Raw genomic sequence first — 21,527 nt, 5'->3', positions numbered from 1 at the left:
ATAGAACAAATAACAACATGCCGCAATAAAAGTTAGACAAATGTGATTCCTCTCTTTCTCAAATATCTGATTGTACTCTCCTTACCCATGCTCAGACTGTGGTTGACCACAGGTAACTGAAACTGTGGAGGTGAAACTGTGGATGGGTGGTGGAGACTACTGTATTAAGTAAACATGGTGGCCACAGGAAAAGTGTTTAATGATAGGAAGAAGCATGATACAATGAGAGAAACACCAAGCTAGGTTAGGAGTCGGGTGAGCTGATATAAGCTGCTGACTGTAATCCTGCATGTCTATGTCCAAAAAAAAACCTATGTGCAGCTTATATTGCTGAAAATCCAAAATCAGAGAGAATTCAAACGACAGCAAGGTTTAGAACCTGGTTATTCTCCTAAGTAGACTAATCAGCTTGTCCAAGTTACTTAATCTTTCCAGGTTGCAATTTACTCATTCGTAAAGTGGGAAAGTTAAGACATCAGGGTCTTATGAGCCTGCCAAACTGTAAAACCTGTATGTCAAAGGAGCTATAATAATCCCAAAAAAAATCCTTTCAATTGGTACCATGCAACTCTCCTCACTCTAGTCAAGGAAAAAAAAAAAAGTTCCGGGCCGGGCGGGGTGACTCAAGCCTGTAATCCCAGCACTTTGGGAGGCCGAGACGGGCGGATCACGAGGTCAGGAGATCGAGACCATCCTGGCTAACACGGTGAAACCCCGTCTCTACTAAAAATACAAAAAACTAGCCGGGTGAAGTGGCGGGCGCCTGTAGTCCCAGCTACTTGGGAGGCTGAGACAGGAGAATGGCGTAAACCCGGGAGGCGGAGCTTGCAGTGAGCTGAGATCCGGCCACTGCACTCCAGCCTGGGCGACATAGCGAGACTCCGTCTCAAAAAAAAAAAAAAAAAAAAAATTCCAACAACTTATAAGTACCTTGACTTCCCATTCAACACTCAAGAGAACCAAATTACTTTCTTCTATTGTAGAACTCTGAGCACAATTGAAAACCAGCTTTATTAGCTGCCTTGACACAAGGCTAAAGCAAAGACCTGGAAATGCACATTGTTTTCTAGAAGTGTCTGCCTGAGACTCTCTTAAGGTTCTTCTAGACAAAAGTCATAGGTACCCAACTCAAGCTTGTTTAAAAACAGAGAATTTATATTGGCTCAGATAACTAGGACGTTTGGGGTTGCATCTAGCTTTGGGAACAGAAAGATTTGAGGGCCCAAATAATGTTACATGGATGTTGTCTTCCTCAATCTCTCAGCTCTGCTTTCTTTTCAATGGGCCTCATTGTCAGGCAGGCTCACTGTACATGGTAACAAAGAGCGCTTTCTGCAGCTCTAGGCTTCATGGTTCTTAACTGCCATGCTTAAAAAAAAGAGAGCACTTTACTCCAAATACTTGAAGCAAAATATTAATTGCTAGGAATTTACTGAGCACTCACAACACGCCAGGCACTGTTCTAACGTACATATTTAAACTTACATAGGCCTCACCACAACTCTAGAAAGTAGGTACTATTACATTTCCATGCTGTAGACAAAGAACTAAGGCTCAGAGAATTTATATAGTGTGTCTACTTTCTGTACAAGTGATCTTGGGCAAATTATTTAACCTCTCTGTGCCTCAGTTTCCTCATCTGAAAAATGCCAATAGCAACTGTTTAGTAGGCTGTTTTGAGAGTTAGGTAAGTGTATTAGCCCGTTTTCACGCTGCTGATAAAGACATACCCGAGACTGGGCAATTTACAAAAAAAAAAAAAAGAAAGAGGTTCAATTGGACTCACAGTTCCATGTGGCTGGGGAGGCCTCACAATCACGGCAGAAGGCAAGGAGGAGCAAGTCACATCTTAGGTGGATGGCAGCAGGCAAAGAGAGCTTGTGCAGAGAAACTCCTGTTTTTAAAACCATCAGCTCTTGTGAGAGCCATTAACTCTCAGGTGAACAGCACAGGAAAGATCTGCCCCTATGATTCAATCATCTCCCACTGGGTCCCTCCCACAACATGTGGGAATTATGGGAGCTACAAGAAGAGATTTGGGTGGGGACACAGAGCCAAACCATTTCAGTAAGTATATGTAAGAACCAAAGGAGATTATCCAACATAGAATCACTGCATGCAACAAGAAGCCAATAATTCTTGATACCATTTCCACTTGCCATTCTCTTATTTCCTGCATCTTTCCCTTTGATGGTTCAGAAAAATTCAACTTTATAAATTCCATGGTCTGGCTGGGTGCAGCGACTCATGCCTGTAATCCCAGCACTGTGGGAGGATGAGGCGGGCGGATTGCTTGAGCCCAGGAGTTTAAGATCAGCCTGGGCAAAATGGCAAAACCTCATCTCTACAAAAAATATAAAAATTAGCTGGGGGTGGTGGCATGCACCTGTAGCTCCAGCTATTTGGGAGGCTAAGGTGGGAGGATTGTTTGAGCCCAGAAGGCGGAGGTTGCAGTGAGTGGAGATGGCGCCACTGCACTCCAGCCTGGGTGACAGAGGGAGACCTTGTCTCAAAAAAAAATAAATAAATAATAAATTCCATGGTCTTTAGTAGCATTAGATATGATAGAAAGGGACACAATGGATTACAGCTGTATCTGGATACAGGGAAGGAAGCCCAAAGCAGCAAAACTAGGGCAAAGCTGAGACCGAGATGTAGTATGTACATTCGGAAGAGGAGCTGAAAGTAAGCACAAGGTCAAGGCTGTCAATCTAGCCTAGATGGGAGCCAGTAAGGAGACCTGTGCACTGGATGGCCAACCCCAGACATTAGGCAGGAAGACCTGTATAAGAGGCCTCTTATACTTCTCCTGCTGGGGCAGAAGCCAGCTTCAGAGTGTGCTAGCAGGAAAGCTGCAGGTGGTAGCTCATTCTCCTCATGAGGAAGATGGTAATGCATTAACTTGACTGGAAGAGAGAGTATGGAACACAAGTGAAGCTCATATGCTGACAGGAAGCCTTTTATTGATGGTGATTGCGTGAAGAGATGGTGCTAAATAGTATTCATAAATTATTTGGCAAGTTTCACAACAAAGATAGGATCTTACAGAAAATTTAACACATGCCCTGGCAAAAAATACTTAGTTCAGTTGTGAAATAGCCCATCAAATCAACCTGAGTGTGGTTTCCGTTAGAACTGGAGCAGCTGTTCTGGAATTTCCTGACTGAGCGATAGACGCCTGGAGTCATAACTTTTCTGTTTTTTTTGTTTGTTTGTTTGTTTTCGTTCTTCATTTGTTTATTTTTGAGACAAATTCTTGTTCTGTCACCCAGGCTGGAGTGCAGTGGCATGATGTTGGCTCACTGCAACCTCTGCCTTTTGAGTTCAAGCGATTCTCCTACCTCAGCCTCCTGAGTAGCTGGGACTATGGGCACACGCCAACACGCCTGGCTAATTTTTGTATTTTTAGTAGAGATGGGGTTTCACCATGTTGGCCAGGCTGGTCTCAAACTCCTGACCTCAGGTGATCCACCTGCCTCAGCCTCCCAAAGTGCTGGGATTACAGGTGTGAGCCGCCGCAACTGGCCTGGAGTCACACTTTTCTGAGGCTCCACATTTCTCCTACACTGTTCTTCAAAATTACTCAATGCTCTGACCTCTTTTAACATGCAGTTCCCAATCTGTTAATCAGAGCCACCACATGAAAGCTTGTGGTATCTTTAGCTTGAATATTTTGCTCTACTTGGTCCCTTGGTAAGTGTGTAGGAGCTATGCCACCTGATTTACTACAGGTGGACAAGGGGAGAACTCAGGTGATACTCTCAGTGCCAAAGTGTCTAGTACTGATCCATCAGTGCTTGTTGGCAGGTGTCAAGCATCACGAGATACCAAGAGCACAGAAGGAAAAGGCAGAAGGACATCTTCAATGATAAACATCTCTGAACTAGGGAAATATTTTTAATGTCAGTTTGACTCCTCCTCTCATAAAATCTTTAGTTGTCATAATGAGAAAGAACTAAACGTGAGAGGAAATTACAAAATACTATGGGAAATATTTTATCATAACATACACAAGCTTTGTTCAAAATAGGCACTCTTGACTTAGGCAGATATTAATAGATTTACTACTGTGGTGTTTAGCTTAATGCCAAAATATCCTACCCTCAGATGCCCTGAAATACAGCTGTCATCTTGTCTTCTTTATATAACCCCAGAATCCTGACTGGCTACAGCTACAGAAAAAAAATCCTGGTATTGGTAACACAAAGAAATAATGCAAGCTTAAATACGATTGTTTACTTCTAGAATTTGTACTTCATTTTAGATGAATCATCTAGAGTTTATGGCATTAATCAGTCTGAAATTCCAGAGTTGCATATATGCCTGTTCCAATATATGCCTGTTCCAATATATGCCTTTTTTGCAGTAGCCATTTTGGGGTTATCTCTCCCCCTTCACAGTGACTTGAGCATGTCTTTATATAGCACTCCCCATTCCTTACCATCTTCTTCTGGTTATCTTGCTCATCCCCATGCCAGGTCATTAGTCCCTTGAGGACATCTTTATATCCCACTGCCTAGCACATTGCTTAACATACAGTGAGCACATAGGACAGATTTACTGAATAAATGCTTGCCGAAGAATAAATAAATACATTAATTTTTTTTTGAGATGGAGTCTTGCTCATTGCCCAGGCTGGAGTGCAGTAGCGCGATCTCGGCTCACTGCAAGCTCCGCCTCCCGGGTTCACGCCATTCTCCTGTCTCAGCCTCCCGAGTAGCTGCGACTACAGGCGCCCGCCACCTCGCCCGGCTAATTTTTTGTATTTTTAGCAGAGACGGGGTTTCACCGTGTTAGCCAGGATGGTCTCAATCTCCTGACCTCGTGATCCACCCACCTTGGTCTCCCAAAGTGCTGGGATTACAGGCGTGAGCCACCGCGCCCGACCTAAAAAAATTTTTTAATGGATAAACTTCCTTTCCAGTATTGTTGAAGAAGTTCCAACTGGCTGATCTGCCTACAGAAAACAACTACATAAACACACACACACAGATTATTTCCTAGAGAGTAACCAGATATTGGAGAGCAACCAAAGGCAAACAAATTTTGGAGAAGATTTGATCCTTGGAAAAAATAAAAAATGGCACTGCGTGAATGTGTTAGTTCGTCTCTGCATTGCTATAAAGAAATACTTTGGCCAGGCATGGTGGCTCACACCTGTAATCCCAGAACTTTGGGAGGCTGAGGCTGGTGGATCACGAGGTCAGGAGTTCAAGACTAGCCTGGTTAAGATGGTGAAACCCTGTCTCTACTAAAAACTACAAAAAAATTAGCCAGGCACGGTGGCAGGTCCCTGTAATCCCAGCTACTCAGGAGACTGAGGTGGGAGAATTCTCTTGAATCCGGGCAGCAGAGGTTGCAGTGAGCTAAGATCATGCCACTGCCGCCAGCTTGGGTGACAGAGTGAGATTCTGTCAAAAAACAAAAAACAGAAAGAAAAGAAAAAAAGAAATACCTTTGTGATGAGGTGGTGTGGCTCATCCCTATAATCCCACCAATTTGGGAGGCGAAGGTGGGTGGATCACTTGAGGGCAGGACTTCAAGACCAGCGTGGCCAACATGGTGAAACCCCATCTCTACTAAAAATACAAAAATTAGCTGGGCATGGTGGTGGGCACCTGTAATCCCAGCTACTCGGGAGGCTGAGGCATGAGAATCACTTGAACCTGGGAGGTGGAGGTTGCAGTGAGCTGAGATCATGCCACTGCACTCCAGCCTGGGCAACAGGGCGAGACTCTGTCTAAACAAGAACAAGAACAAGAACAAGAACAAGAACGAGAACAACAACAACAAAACTTCTGGGTTATTTATAAAGAAAGGAGATTTAATCAGTTCACAGTTCTACAGGCTCTACAGAAAGCATGGAAGCATGGCACTGGCATCTGCTCAGCTTCTGCCAAGAGCCTCAGGAAGCTTCCAACCATGGTGGAAGGTGAAGAAGGAGCAAGTGCATTGCATGAGAAGAGCAGGAGCAAGAAGGAGAGGGAGGAGGTGCCACACTCTTTTAAATTTTAAATAACTAGATCTTGCATGAACTCAGAGTGAAAGCTCACTCATTACTGTGAGAATGGTGCTAAGCTATTCATGAGAGAATCTGCCCCTATTATCCAACACCCCCTACTAAGCCCCACCTCCAACATTGGAGATTACATTTCAATGTGAAATTTGGTGGGGACAAACATCCGAATGAAATCAAATAAGTTTTCCCATTTTCATGGCTTCTACCCTTGGGACTTGTCCCAGTCTGTGTCTTGCAGTGTGGCTAAAACTTCAATAGAAAACCTTTAGTCATTTGGTCTGTTAATCAGAGCACTGCCAGAAAGAGAAAGAGAAGTTCTGAAGAGGAAAGAGTCAGAGAGTATGTCTCAAATTTTGTGGGTACGTAAACTCTGCCCAAATCTCTAGTTGATCCCTAAACCACATGTTCACCAGGCAAAATTTAAGCAACCTACCTAAGGAGAAAAGAATTGAATGGAAACTTATGCCAATGGTTAAAAAATGTAATTTGTAGTGTGAGTCCAATCCGGTTTATTGTCTGTTACAACAAACTGACAAACAAAAAGTCTGACAATCTTAGAAGTAATATATCAGAATTAAGAGTCTCTACAACACAACATTCGCAACATTCAGAATATAATTCAAAATGAATCAAAATATGAAAAAAACCCAGAAAAATGTGATCCATTTTCAAGAGACAAGATTATCCTGAGTAATCCAGATGTTGGAATTATCAAACAAGAAATTTAAAGCAGTCATTTTAACTATGCCATGACATAAAAGAAAATATGCTTATAATGAATGCACAGATAGAAATTTTAGTAGCAAAATAGAAACAATAAAGAACAAAATAAAAATTCTAGAAATAAAATTATAACATCTAAAATAGAAATTCACTGCACAGGCTTATGAGCAGACAGGAGACAACAAAGTAAAAGTTGATGAACTTGAGAATGGATAAATGAGACTATCCACTTGGAACAAGAGAGAGAAAATAGATTAAAAAAAAAGAACAGAATCAAGGACCTGTAGGATAATATCAAAAGATCTAATGTATGTATGGTTAGAGACCCAGAAAAAAAAGTGAGAGAGAATGGGGCAGAAAATGTATTTGAAGACACAACGGCCCAAAACTTCCCATATTTTATGAAAGACATAAATTTACAGTTTCAAGGAAATCAGTGAAATCTCAAACAGGATAAATATAAGGAAAACCACATCAAACACCTCATAGTAAAACTGCTAAAATTTAAACATAAAGAAAAAAATTCTGAAAACAGGCAAGATGAAGACACATTACAAAGAGGAAAACAACTATTCAAATTGCAATAACTGCTTATTAGACACAGTGGAGGCTAGGAGGTAGTGGAACATCTTCAAAGTGCTCAAAGATAAAATGGAATGCCAGGATTCTATATCCAGAAGTTTTTTTTTCAAGGAAGAAGGCAAAATAAGGACATGTCCAAATAAAAGAAAATCAAAAGGATTTGTTGTTAACAGATTTACACTAGAAAAAAATGTTTAAGAAAATTCTTCAGGCTGAAGGGAAATGATACTAGTTGGAAACACAGGTCTTCAGGAATGAATGAAGAGCCCCAGAAATAATGAATGTCTGAATAAATAAAAAAGACTCTTTTCCTCTAATTGAAAAGAACTACACACATATGAATCTTTAAAGTAAAAATTGTAACATTGTCTTGGAAGGTTTATATGTAAAACAGGTGTCAAATAAAGTGTAAAAATTGGGCATAAAAATACCTGTATGATTACAAGTTTTTTGCATTAACATGAAGTGGTGCCGGATGTGGTGGCTCATGCCTGTAATCCTAGCACTTTGGGAGGCTGAGGTGAGTGGATCACCTGAGGTCAGGAGCTCAAGACCAGCCTGACCAACATGGAGAAACCCCTTCTCTACTAAAAATACAAAATTAGCCGTGCGTGGTGGCACATGCCTGTTTTCTCAGCTACTTGGGAGGCTGAGGCAGGAGAATCACTTGAACCCGGGAGGCAGAAGTTGCAGTGAGCTGAGATCATGCCATTGCACTCCAGCCCAGGCAACAAGAGCAAAACTCCATCTCAAAAAAACAAAACAAACAACAACAACAACAACAAAAATATGAAGTGGTAATATTCCAAGTAGACTGTTTAAGAATATGTATTAAATTTTCTAGATCAACCACTGAAAATAATGCAGAAAAGTATAGCTAAAAATACTATAGATGAATTAAAATAGAATTCTGAAATATATCCAACTAATCCACAAGAAGACAGGGAAGAAAGAATAGAGGGAAAAAGCAGAGGGGATAAACAGAAAACAAACAATAAAATGGTAGCTTGAAATCCAACCCTATCAAGAATTACATTAAATATTAATGGATGAAATAATACAATTAAAAGACAGAAACTGTCAGAATGGGCTTTTAAGAGGCAAAACCCCATTGTATGCTTTCTACAAGAAATGCAATTTAAAAATAAAGACATAGATTGAAAGTAAATTGATGAAAAATATATATCTACCATGCAAGGAGAGTGGCCATATTAATATCAGATAATAAACTTCAAGGCAAAGAATATTGTCAGAGATAAAGGGGGACAGTTCATAAAAGAGTTGGCTGAAACTGCTGCTTCAGGCCTGTAATCCCACCGCTTTGGGAGGCAGAGGCAGATGGATCATTTGAGTCCAGGAGTTTGAGACAAGCCTGGGACACACAGCAAGCCCCCATTTCTACAAAAAATTTTTAAAAATTAGCCAGGTATGGTGGTGCATGTCTGCAATCCCAGCTATTCAGGAGGTTGAAGTGGGAGGATCACTTGAGCACAGGAGGTCAAGGCTACAGTGAGCCATGAACATACCACTTTAGCCTGGGAGATGGAGCAAGACCCTGTCTCAATTTTTAAATAAAAATAAACATAAACATGACATGAAAATATCTTTATCAGGAAGCCATTGCAATCATACTTGCAATTGTGCACATAATTGTGTGTGTGCCTAAAAATAGAGCTTCAAAATACATAGGGCAAAAATTGACAGAATTAAAGGGAGTAACAGACATTCCATAATCATTACTACAGATTTTAACATCCCTTCTTAGCAAATGATAGAAGAACTAGACAAAAGAATTAGTGAGGACACAGGTGAAATAAACAATACTATTAACCACGTTGGCCTAAATTACTATTTATAGACACTATCACCTACATAATATATATTCTTTCAAGTACACAAAGTATGTTGAACAAAATAGACCATCTGCCAGACTGTAAAACAAATATGAAATCTAGAAAAATACCAAATATGGCTGGACGCGGTGGCTGACATCTGTAATCCCAGCCCTTTGGGAGGCCAAGGTGGGTGGATCACCTGAGGTCAGGAGTTTGAGACCAACCTGGCCAACATGGTGAAACCTTGTCTCTAATAAAAATACAAAAAATTAGCTGGGCATGGTGGCAGGCGCCTGTAATCCCAGTTACTCTGGAGGCAGGAGAATCACTTGAACCTGTGAGGTGGAGGTTGCAGTGCACTGAGGTTGCGACATTGAACTCCAGGCTGGGCAATAAGAGTAAAACTCCATCTCAAAAAAATAAACTAAAATAAATAGAAAAATGCCAAATGTTTAGAAATTAAATACCATATTTTGAAATAATTCATGAGTCAATTAAGAAATGAAAAAAGAAACTAAAAAATGTTTGAACCAAATGATAATAAAAATACACATATCAAAATATCTGGGATGCTGCTAAATCTGCACTGAGAGGGAAATTCCTAGCTTTTAGTGCTTACATTGGAAAGGAATAAAGGTCTAAAATCAATATCCTACATTTCTACCTTAAGAAGCTAGAAAAACTACACATAATCCAAAGTAAATAGAAAAAAAAAAAAAAAAAAAAAACATAAGAAGAAGAAGAGGAATCAACAAAATAGAAGGCAGACAAATAATCGAGAAACACGGTAAAGCCAAAAGCTGGTTCTTTGAAATTGTGAGGAAAATCAGTAAACCCCTAGCTAGACAGATCAAGAAAAATAAAGAGGGATGGCTGGGAACAGTGGCTCACACCTGTAATCTCAGCACTTTGGGAGGCCATGGCAGGTGGATTACTTCAGGTCAGGAGTTCAAAACCAGCCTGGACAACATGGTGAAATCATTTCTACTAAAACACAAAATTAGCTGGGCGTGGTGGCATGTGCCTGTAGTCCCAGCTACTTGGGAGGCTGAGGCAGGAGAATTGCTTGAACCCGGGAGGTGGAGGTTACAGTGAGCTAAGAGTGTGCCACTGCGCTCCAGCCTGAGGGTAAGAGCGAGACTCCATCTAAAAACAAAACAAAGCAAAACAAAACAAAAAACAGAAAGAAAGAAAATGTGTATTACCAATATCAAGAATGAGCAAATAGTTACCACTATACAGCCTACAGACATTTAAAGGATAAAATGGGGGCATATTTTAACGTTATTGTCAACAACTTAAATTAAATGGACAAATTCCTTGAAAAATACTAGCTACAAAGCTGACACGACATGAAGCAAAAAATCTGAATTGCCATATATATATGTAAGAAATTAAATTAATAATTAAAAAACTGTGGCTGGGTGCAGTGACACACACCTATAAATCCCAGAACTTCGGGCGGCTGAGGCAGGAGGATCACTTGAGCACTTGAGCCCAGGAGTTTGTGACCAGCCTGGGCAAGATGGCAAAACCCCGTCTCTACAAAAATACAAAAAATTCGCCAGGCATGGTGGCATGTGCCTGGAGTCTGAGCTACTCGAGGGGTTGAGGTGGGAGGATTGCTTGAGCCTGGGAGGTGGAGGTTGCAGAGAGCTGAGATCACACCACTGCACTCCAGTTGCGTGACAGAGTGAGATCCTTTCTCAAAAAAAAAAAAAAAAATTAGAAACCTTTTAACCAAGAAAAGTCTTGGCCACAACATTTCACTAGTGAATTCTATCAAATGTTTAAGAAGTTATATTAATGATACACAAAATCTTTCGGAAAATAAAGGAGGGAGCACTTCCTAACTCATTTTGTAAAACCAGCATATAACCTTAATGCCAAAACCTGACGAAGATATTACCCTCCCCTTCAAAAAATGTAAATTGATAAACATAGATAATTAAAGAAATGCATTTGGATATCCTCATCTGTTTTAATTGTGCAGATAGTTCTAGCAAGTTTAACGAGTACATGTAAAGCATTTACGTATTCATTAGAATAGAGGAAGTGATAATTTTACAATTTATATTTTAGTGTCTACCAGGGAGAACTGGTCTGGCCTTGAGGAAATTCACTCCAAAATGTGATGGAATTGGCCTCCTGTATCATCAATTTCACAATCACTCCAGGTATATCATTCAGTGGTTTGAAAACAGAAATAGACTACACACAGTTGTATATCTAGGAAGAAAAGTCGTTCTGCTGAGGTTTATTTTGGAACACCTTGCTCATCAGAAAGCAAGCTGGGTAGAGGGCATAAATGGCTGATGGGAAGAAATTGGAGCAGGAGGCTGCTTTGATCCTACTGCACAAGTCACACTGGGTCCCATGCAGCTCACAGCTCTGCTGCTAATGTTTGAGTTCACATATTTATAGAGCTCTCCACCCTTTGTCCAGCAGCAATAACAAATGACCCCCATGACTGGTGAAAAAAATATCCTGAGTACATACACTAAATTGAATTTTCCCGGTTATCATGCAAACTTTGATATTGAAAAGACGGAAAGCAGTTATATTAATATCAAAGTTAAATTCAAGACAAAAAGCATTAAAAGGGATAAAGAAAGTAATTTTTCTTGGCCGAGCGTAGTGGCCCACACCTGTAATCCCAGCACTTTGGGAGGCCGAGGCGGACGGATCACCTGAGGTCGGGAGTTCGAGACCAGCCAACACGGTGAAACCTCGTCTCTACTGAAAATACAAAAATGAGTGGGGCATGGTGGCATATGTCTGTAATCTCAGCTACTCTGGAGGCTGAGGCAGGAGAATAGATTGAACCCAGGAGGCAGAGGTTGCAGTGAGCCGAGATCGCACCATTGCACTCCAGCCTGGGCAACAAGAGCAAAACTCCATCTCAAAAAAAAAAAAAAAAAAAAAAAAGATTAGGAGCTTAAGTAGAGTTCATGTAAATTTTACTTGTGTAAAACTTATATACAGAATTTTCCCTGCGTAGATTATGACACTTTCATTATGACGCTTGAGACTTCTGCTTAACCTCGAATTTTATTTGTATCTTCATCACTTTCTTCTTTGTTCTTATCACTTCACAAAAATTGGGTTCACGGCAAGAGCTGATCACATCGCCCCTTGCAATTAACCTGCAAGGAGCTAGGAACTGTGGAAGGTAAATGGAATATTTGGTAAATCAATCTCTCTCTGTCTCTCTCTCTCTCTAAGAGTTCTGTATCCCATGTTTTGGAATTTCCAAAATTGAATTTCAATTAAATGCCACTAAAATTTACTTTTTGGCAGAAAATTTGCAGTTTATGTGATACATGCACTGCTTCACAAAATTTGTGTATGTGAAATGATTTTCAGGAATACAAATTTCATAGTGATGAGAGTCAACTCAATTCAAAAATGGTAACAGTTTTGTCTAATTAAAAGTGATTAAATGTCTATATGCTTATCTGCATTTTCCAATTCCACAAAGAGCAGGTGTTGCTTCTCTTCAGGGGGATAATTCAGGGGGAAAATTCCAAAGAAATGACTCCCAAGTCGAAGGCACATAAGAGAGAAAAATAGAAGAAAACTCTGGGGTCTCAGTGTTTGGAAAGAGTGTCCTCTTACAGGCTAGGCTTCTGCCATTTGGCACATGGATTTTATTTTTTGGAGACGGAGTCTCGCTCTGTCGCCCAGGCTGGAGTACAGTGGTGTGATCTCGGCTCACTGCAACTTCTGTCGCCCAGGTTCAAGCGATTCTCCTGCCTCAGCCTCTAGAGTAGCTGGGATTACAGGTGCCTGCCACCACGCCCCACTAATTTTTGTATTTTTAGTAGAGATGAGGTTTCACCATGTTGGCCAGGTTGGTCTCAAACTCCCGAGCTCAAGCAATCTGCCTGCCTTGGCCTCCCAAAGTGCTGGGATTACAGGTGTGAGCCTTCATGCCCGGTGGGCACATGGCTCTTACAGTTCCTCCCCACCTTATGGGTTAAGCCCGACACAACACTCTGGCATTAGATCAGAGAGCTGCAGAGCACTGTGCCAGACAGCCAAAGAACTACATTCATGGATTTCTGAAAATAAGAACATTTCATTTAAAAACAAAACAAAACAAAACAAACAAAAAAAACAAAGACATTTGGTTTAAGGGAAATAGCAGAAGCTGACCCCCATTGCCAAGTCTTCCCCTGAGACCCTTGCTCTTGTCATGTAAATAGGTGTCTCTCCACAGTACCTCTAAGTAGGGACCATTGTGTGGATCCTGTGACACTCCGAAATTGACAGGATCCAGCCTACGTTATGAGCTGAGGTTCTGAAACGAGAGGGGTGACAATATTTCTTCCCAAAGAACATTACCTAGGGCTTGATATGAATGATAACTATAAATCCCTCGAAGGGATGTTTGGGATATTTGTTTATTCTCTAGAGCAGTGCTACCCAACCCTGGCTGTAAAATAGATGTACTTGGGAGAGATTTTTAAAAATAGCTGCCCTCCTCCAACCTAAAGCGCCAGGCATTGGTTGGGTAACCTTGGGCAAGTCACTCCATCCCTGTGGATCTCAGCTTCTTCTCCTGTAAAGTCAGCTTAGTAAAACCCACCCTGTCTACTTCAAGAAATGTTAGGATGAAATAAATTAACAGCTTTGTGAAACAATGTATGAGTATTATGAAAATGTTAATTATGTTTAAGTTCTTTAACCACACTCCTTGTAACCAAAGGCCTCTTTCTATAACAAGGACAGGCACTGCTGGAATACATTTGATGGCCACAAATGAAGTTATCTGGCCCCTGTGGGAACTGATTCTTAGGATATTGGACTGATTAGGCCCTATTTATGCAATGAGTAAAAAGTCTGGCCTCATGATTATGGTCTAATTGGTTAACTTGGAAATACTACAGTGTTCTCTTGGGCCCGCATACATACAAACCTGGATGCCATCTGAAAAAGAAACACTAAAATGTATATATGGAACCACGAAAGCCTCAGAATAGCCAAAGGTATCCTAGCCGAAAAGAACAAAACTGGAGGAATCACATTACCTGACTTCAATTTATACTACAGTAACCAAAACAGCATGGCACTGGCATAAAAACAGATACATAAACCAGTGGAATGACATAGAGAACCCAGAAATAAATGCAGGCACCTACAGTGAACTCATTTCCAACAAAGATTCCAAGAACATACACTGGGGAAAGAACAGTGTCTTCAATAAATGATGCCAGGAAAACTGGATATCCATATGCAGAAAAATGAAACTAGACCCCTATCTCTCACCATATACAAACATCAAATCAGAATGGATTAAAGACTTAAATCTAAGACTTCAAACTAGGAAGCTGCTATAAGAAAACATTGAGAAAACTCTCCAGGATGTTGGACTGGGCAAAGACTTCTTGAGTAATACCCCACAGGCACCAGCAACCAAAGCAGAAATGGACAAATGGGATCACATCAAGTTAGAAAGCTTTTGCCCAGCAAAGGAAACAATCAATGAAGTGAAGAGACAGCACACAGAATGAAAGAAAATATTTGCAAACTACTCAGCTGACAAAGGATTAACAACCAGAATATATAAGGAAATCAAGCAACTCCATAGGAAAAACAATCTAATAATCTGATCTAAAAATGGGCAAAAGATCTGAAAATGGGCAGAAGATCTGATTTCTCAAAAGAAGATACACAAATGGCAAACAGGTACATGAAAAGTTTCTCAATATCATTGCTCATCAGAAAAACACAAATCAAAACTACAATGAGAGATCATCTCGCCCCAGTTAAAATGGCTGGAGAGGATGTAGAGAAAAAGGAACCCTCATGCAGTGTTGGTGGGAAGGTAAATTGTGCAACTGCTATGGAGAACAGTTTGGAGGTTCCTTAGAAAACTAAAAATAGGGCCTGGGCGCAGTGGCTCACGCCTGTAATCCCAGCACTTTGGGAGGCTGAGGTGGGCGGATCACGAGGTCAGGAGTTCGAGACTAGCCTGACCAATATGGTGAAACCCCGTCTCTACTAAAAATACAAAAATTAGCCAGGCATGGTGGTGCATGCCTGAAGTCCCAGCTACTAGGGAGACTGAGGCAGAAGAATTGCTTGAACTCAGGAGGCAGAGCTTGCAATAAGCTGAGATCATGCCACTGCACTCCAGCCTGGGTGACAGAGCAAGACTCCGTCTCACAAAATAAAAATAAATAAGAAAACTAAAAAAAGAGCTACCATACAATCCAGCAATCCTACTCCTAGGTATATACACCCCAAAACGGAAATCAGTATTTCAAAGAGATATCTGCACTCTCATGTTTATTGCAGCACTATACATAATAGATAACATTTGGAAGGAACCTAAGTGTCTGTCTACAGATGAATGGATAAAGAAAATGTGGCACATATACACAGTGGAGTACCATTCAGCCATAAAAAAGAACGAGATCCTGTCATTTGCAACAACGTGGATGGAACTGGAGATCACTATGTCAAGTGAAATAAGTCAGGCACAACAAAAGTCAAACATTGCATATTCTCATGTACCTGTGGGAGCTAAAAATTTTTAAAATTGAACTTATGAAGATAGAGAATAGAAAGATGGTATAAGAGGCTGGGAAGGGCAGTAGGGGGAACTAGTTGGGATGTGGGAGGCAAGTAAAATATCAAGCACCAGCATGTGTGTGTGTGTGTATGTGTGTGTATGTGTGCGTGTGTGTGTGTGTATGTGTGTGTGTGTATGTGTGTTTATCCCCAGCCTCTGACTTTTAGATCTTTTCCCACTAGAGAGGTTAATGTGGAATATGGAAAGGTCCATTTTCTAGTCCTGGTTCTGCTCTTAACTACCTGTGTGACCTAGACTAGTCTTTTTGCATATGTAGGTCTCAGTTGTCATTTGAGGGCATCATAATAAAAATATGTCTAAGTTTCTTTTCAGTCCTAATACTCTATGGCTTGACACACAATTTTATCTGATCATTTTATAAGTGATTTCAAATTTTCAGTGTAGGTACTTTTGTGACATTGTTAGTGAAGCCAATGATTGCTTTGACCAAAGTCCTTTGTCAGGAAATTAAGCTCCTATAAATAATATCATCACTTTTGCAGAAAAAAATATGAGCTGCTTTTTAACTACCATAATGGGTATACTGTATATTATAATTTGCAGCCTATTAGTCAACACATGTCTGTGGCTGGGCTGTCCATGCTGTATGGATGGCTCCCGGGAAAGGCAGAAGCTTCTTTATGTACCCATTATTAAGCAGATTTAACCCAAAGATGAGTTTGACAACACTCCAAGCGCACCATCAGGTGAGTGATCCAGGAACACTTTTAGTTCATTCTCTTCCCTCCAGATGGAGTTGGCATCACTGCTATCACTTGATATTGGAGAGCTTGCAGAGCTGTGTTTTCTCTCCTCTTCATCGTTTGACAAAGGATGTGACTCATGAAGATCAGACAACCTCAACACCGCAAAGTCCCGTGTACTTAGGTGAAAATGGAAAACGTGGTGGTTGAGAACATGAAGCTTTTCATGCAATTCCAACCCAGACTACCACAAAGTCACCATAATCCTTTGTAACTTGTTGAATCACTCCGCAAACCCACCACAAACCACTTTAATTCTAGACTAGCTTCTCCAAGCTACCCAGCTACCTATACCACTTCCCTTTTATCAATGAAAGAAATACATAGACTAGAAAAATTCCTTGGGAAAAACATGGTAATTCAACAAATATTTTTGAATGCCTACGATGTGTCGAACACTGCTCTAGACACTAGTGATACACTTAGGAACAACACAAACATCTTTCTTGGAGTTTACATTCTAGATGGCTAGAAGCTAACCAAAAACAAAAACAAAAAAACCCAAAAATCTGATGCTTTTGCTTTTGATTCTTCTTCGTATCTTTTAAACATGCTCCAGGTTGTCATGATCTTTCTTAAAATGTGGCATCCGAAATTGAGCAAAAACTCCATGCAAGTATTCTAAAATGAAACCTGGCCTTCCAGATCATAATGAAGGTATATTTTTAGGGTAGGCATGGTGGCTCATGCCTGTAATCCCAGCATTTTGGGAGGCCAAGGGTGGAGGACCACTTGAGCCCAGGAGTTTGAGACCAGCCTGGGAAACATAGTGAGACTCTATAAAAAAATAATTAAAAATTTGCCGAGTGTGGTGGTATGTACTTATAGCCCTAGCTACTCGGAGGCTGAGGAGGGAGGATTGCTTGAGCCCAGGAGTCGAGGCTGCAGTGAGCTGTGATCACACCATGCACTCCAGCCTGGGCGACAGAGTGACACCTTGCCTCTTAAAAAATATCTATCTATATATAATCTTTTATAAATATTTAAATAGAGATGGGATTTCACCATGTTGCCCAGGCTGGTCTGGAACTCCTGAGCTCAAGCAATCCTCCTGCCTCGGCCTCCCAAATTGCTGGGATTACAGGCACGTGCCACTGATCTTGGCCAAAAAAAAAAAGGTATATTTTTAATATTTACATTTACCTTTGTCAAGATAGGAAGATCAAATGTATTTTCTTTAAGCTTGATTGATTTATCGGTCTTAAATATTTAGACCTGTGGTATGTAAACCTCTACTTGTTCTTTGGTCTCATACCCTACCGGTATTAGGGATTGATGAGTTAATGGGAGAGTGTTCCTCTCCACAGAATTAGTTTCCTACTCATGGCATCAAAATCCGTACATTTAAGACCAATTTTCTCCAAATCAATCATCAAAATATTACAACTCTTTTTTGTTTTAAGATGAAGTCTCACTCTGTCACCCAGGCTGGTGTGCAGTGGCTCCATCTTGGCTCACTGCAACCTTCACCTCCCAGGTTCAAGCGATTCTCCTGCCTCAGCCTCCCGAGTAGCTGGGATTACAGGTGCCTGCTACCACGTTAATTTTTTTTATTTTTAGTAGAGACGGGGTTTCACCATGTAGGCCAAGCTGGTCTCGAACTCCTGACCTCAGGTGATCCACCCGCCTCAGCCTCCCAAAGTGCTGAGATTACAGGCGTGAGCCACCGCGCCCGGCCAAACTTTCTGTTGCAAAAAAAACAGAGATTTGTGCAGGTGCGCTGAAGCAGTGGAGCATTTAGTATACGAATTCGCATGGGATAGGAGAGAGTTGTTAGGCCTCCAAGAACAGAAACCATAGGGCAGCTGGGCCTTGCAGAGAGGCAAAGTGGAGTCAGGGCAGCTCCACAGATCTTGCAGTAGGGATCATCATGCTGGTGCCCTGGAGGTAGCATGGCTCCAAGCCACTGCTTCTTTGGATGCATTTTTTCCTCCCATTCTTACCTGGATTCCTGTGAGTTTTGTCTTCCCTCTGCCTCATAGCTTCTTATTCATGATGTGGCTTGTCCACAGGGACTCTCTGCACCCCTGTAACTGAGTGTATTTCTGTCATTCCCCAGGCTGCCATCAGCATAACATGCTCCATATTTCTCAATTCAAAATATCAAGGATGGCCAGACGTGGCGGCTCACGACTAATCCCGGCATTTTGGGAGGCCGAGGTGGATGGATCACCTGAGGTCAGGAGTTCGAGACCAGCCCGTTCAACATGGAGAAAACTTGTCTCTACTAAAAATACAAAATTAGCCGGGCATGGTGGCACATAACTCTAATCCCAGCTACTCGGAGGCTAAGGCAGGAGAATCACTTGAACTTGGGAGGCGGAGGTTGCGGTAAGCCGAGATCACACCATTGTACTCCAGCCTGGGCAACAAGAGCGAAACTCCATCTAAAAAAAAAAAAAATCAAGGACCAGAATATAATTGGATCTCTGTGCTCCTTGTAAGGAAAATATGTTTATCCCAAGCCAATTCATAACCAGTTTCCTGGTCTAATTAACACATCGGGTAGAGTATCATTGGTTGATTGACTGTCCTTCTGTTAGGTGTGCACCCCTATCCAAGTAGCTATGGTCTGAGGGGATCATGTAATAGAAAACCTGGCTGCTGACGGCTGGCTCATGATGGGGCAGTTTTTCTTAGAAGTGGCCATGGGCACAGCAGTCACCATGGTTACTCAATACAGTAGTTGTGGTGAGTCTCTGGCTGCCCTATCATATTTGCTACACATTCTCCAAGAAAACAGTTCACCTCCTGACTAGCCATGATACACCACCATAGCATATCTCTATAGTGGAACACTAACACCAGTATATATTTCTTTTTAATATGGCACGTGTAAGGATTGTTAGATTTGCTATCATCAGTAGTTCTTCCTCATTTTTCTGAGGTGCACAGGTTAATGCTTCTTCCTTAGAAGGTTCATAATTCACTTTAGGTGGGGTCTGCACCCCACTTAGTTGTGGGCCAGGGAAGGTCTGCATAAGGCACTAGCAAAATCGTGATGGTCTGGGTCTTGGGGTCCAGAGCTAGATTTGCTAGAGGGGAGATTTATGAGTATGAACCAAGGTCTTTACAAAATGCCAAGGAAAGAGATTGAGAAAGCCAACTCCAGACGGCAAGTCCAGAGGGTAGAACAAGGTCAAAAGCAGGAGACAATCGAAGGATTGGGAATTGGGCAAAATTGGAATAGATGGAGGGTGATGTGGGAACTGCTGACACAGGAGCCAAAGTGTCTATGTTTGCTTTTATGGACTCACCAGGCAGGCCATGGGGGATATTCTGGAAGAGCCTATTTTCTTTTCCTTCTCCCTTTACTCCTGGGCACGTTCTTTTGTTTCAACCTCTGCGAGTCATTCCAACCCTTCTTCATCACCTTGGAAGCTTTTACTTTCTGCTGGGGTTATTTTTTCCTACGTGTCTCAGAATTCTCAGATTTCTTCAATAACCTGGAGTTCAGCATGACATATCTCAAGCCTTTTAACCAGCTTGCTTTAAAGAACACAGTCTGGCTGGGTGCGGTGGCTTATGCCTGTAATCCCAGTACTTTGGGAGGCCGAGGCAGGTGGATCACTTGAAGTCAGGAGTTCGAGACCAGTCTGGCCAACATGGTGAAACTTCATCTCTACTAAAAATACAAAAATTAGCTGGGCATGATGGTGGGTGCCTGTAATCCCAGCTGCTGCAGAGGCTGAGGCAGGAGAATAGCTTGAACCTGGGAGGCAGAGGTTGCAGTGAGCAGAGATCACACCATTGTACTGCAACCTGAGCAACAGAGCCAGACTCTGTCTCAAAAAAAAAACAAAAAAAACAAAAAAACACAGTCTGGAAGATGAATTTTGCATCTGCCTTACAAGTCACTGAAACTATTCTCTCAGCACGTGTGTGCCTGATAATCAAGAACAGCAAGCTTCGCGTCTTCCTCAAGGAAACTCTGCTCCTATCTTATGACATTCCTGGGAAGTGCTGCTTTATACAGTTCTTTTTATGTTGTGCGTCCAGCCCCACACCAGTCCCAAGCCTGATAATCTACCAAGGAAAGATAGCAGTTACTAAGATGACTTGTTATCACAGGTCTGATACACTCCCACATCATCTCACAGATGCGCACCTAATTCTTGAAGTCAGGTAATCCACACGATGACCAGCAATACTACCTTGCTCACATACCTCCCTGTGTTGCATATTCCACACCTTTATCATGACTGCTGTCTGAAAAGGACACATGTCCAGCTTTATAATCAGAGACGATGCCATTAATAATTCCAAAGAGAAAAATCTTTTGAATTGGCTCTACTAATCCTAAAATCATTAAAACGTCATTGTTCTTAAGGAAAATGGTCTAAGATCTGTCCTCAGTTGCTCTACTCATAAATGACCAAATAAGTCTGAATTCACATCTTCACTTGGAACGTTTCTTGGTATGTATTCAGAACACCCATGAAGTCACCAACCTAGGGGTGACTTTAAGGGTGGGGTATGTGCATGTGGGGAGAAGAGGTTTGTCCATAAAACTTCTGTTTAGAATGCATTTATAAATCATGGTCTAGGGTGCCCCAAATCTTACTATTAGTGCTATATGATGAGAGCATTGACAACAAAATGGGTTTTTGTGGACTGGCATGGGAGTTAGGCTCTCACTTTTACTTTACATGGGTGAGGCACAGTGGCTCATACCTATAGTCCCAGTGCTTTGGGAAGCCAAGACAGGAGGCTCGCTTGAGCCCAGGAGCTTGAAACCAGTTTGGGCTACAAAGCAAGATCCCATCTCTACGAAAAAATTAAAAATTAGCTGGGCATGGTGACACACCTCTAGTCCCAGCTACTCAGGATGCTGAGGCAAGAGGATCACTTGAGCCCAGGGTATTGAGACTGCAGTGAACAGTGATCACTTCACTGCAGCCTGGGCAACAGAGCAAGACCATATCTAAAAACAAACAAACAAAAACAAAAAAAGCCCATAAACATGTAACACAAACATGTAACAGGAGTGTCATCTGGCCCTCTGACAATAGTATGTAGTGTGC

This window comes from Rhinopithecus roxellana, chromosome 4, assembly GCF_007565055.1.
Source record: "Rhinopithecus roxellana isolate Shanxi Qingling chromosome 4, ASM756505v1, whole genome shotgun sequence".
Taxonomy (NCBI): Eukaryota; Metazoa; Chordata; class Mammalia; order Primates; family Cercopithecidae; genus Rhinopithecus; species Rhinopithecus roxellana.
Note: the sequence above shows the minus strand (reverse complement) of the source record.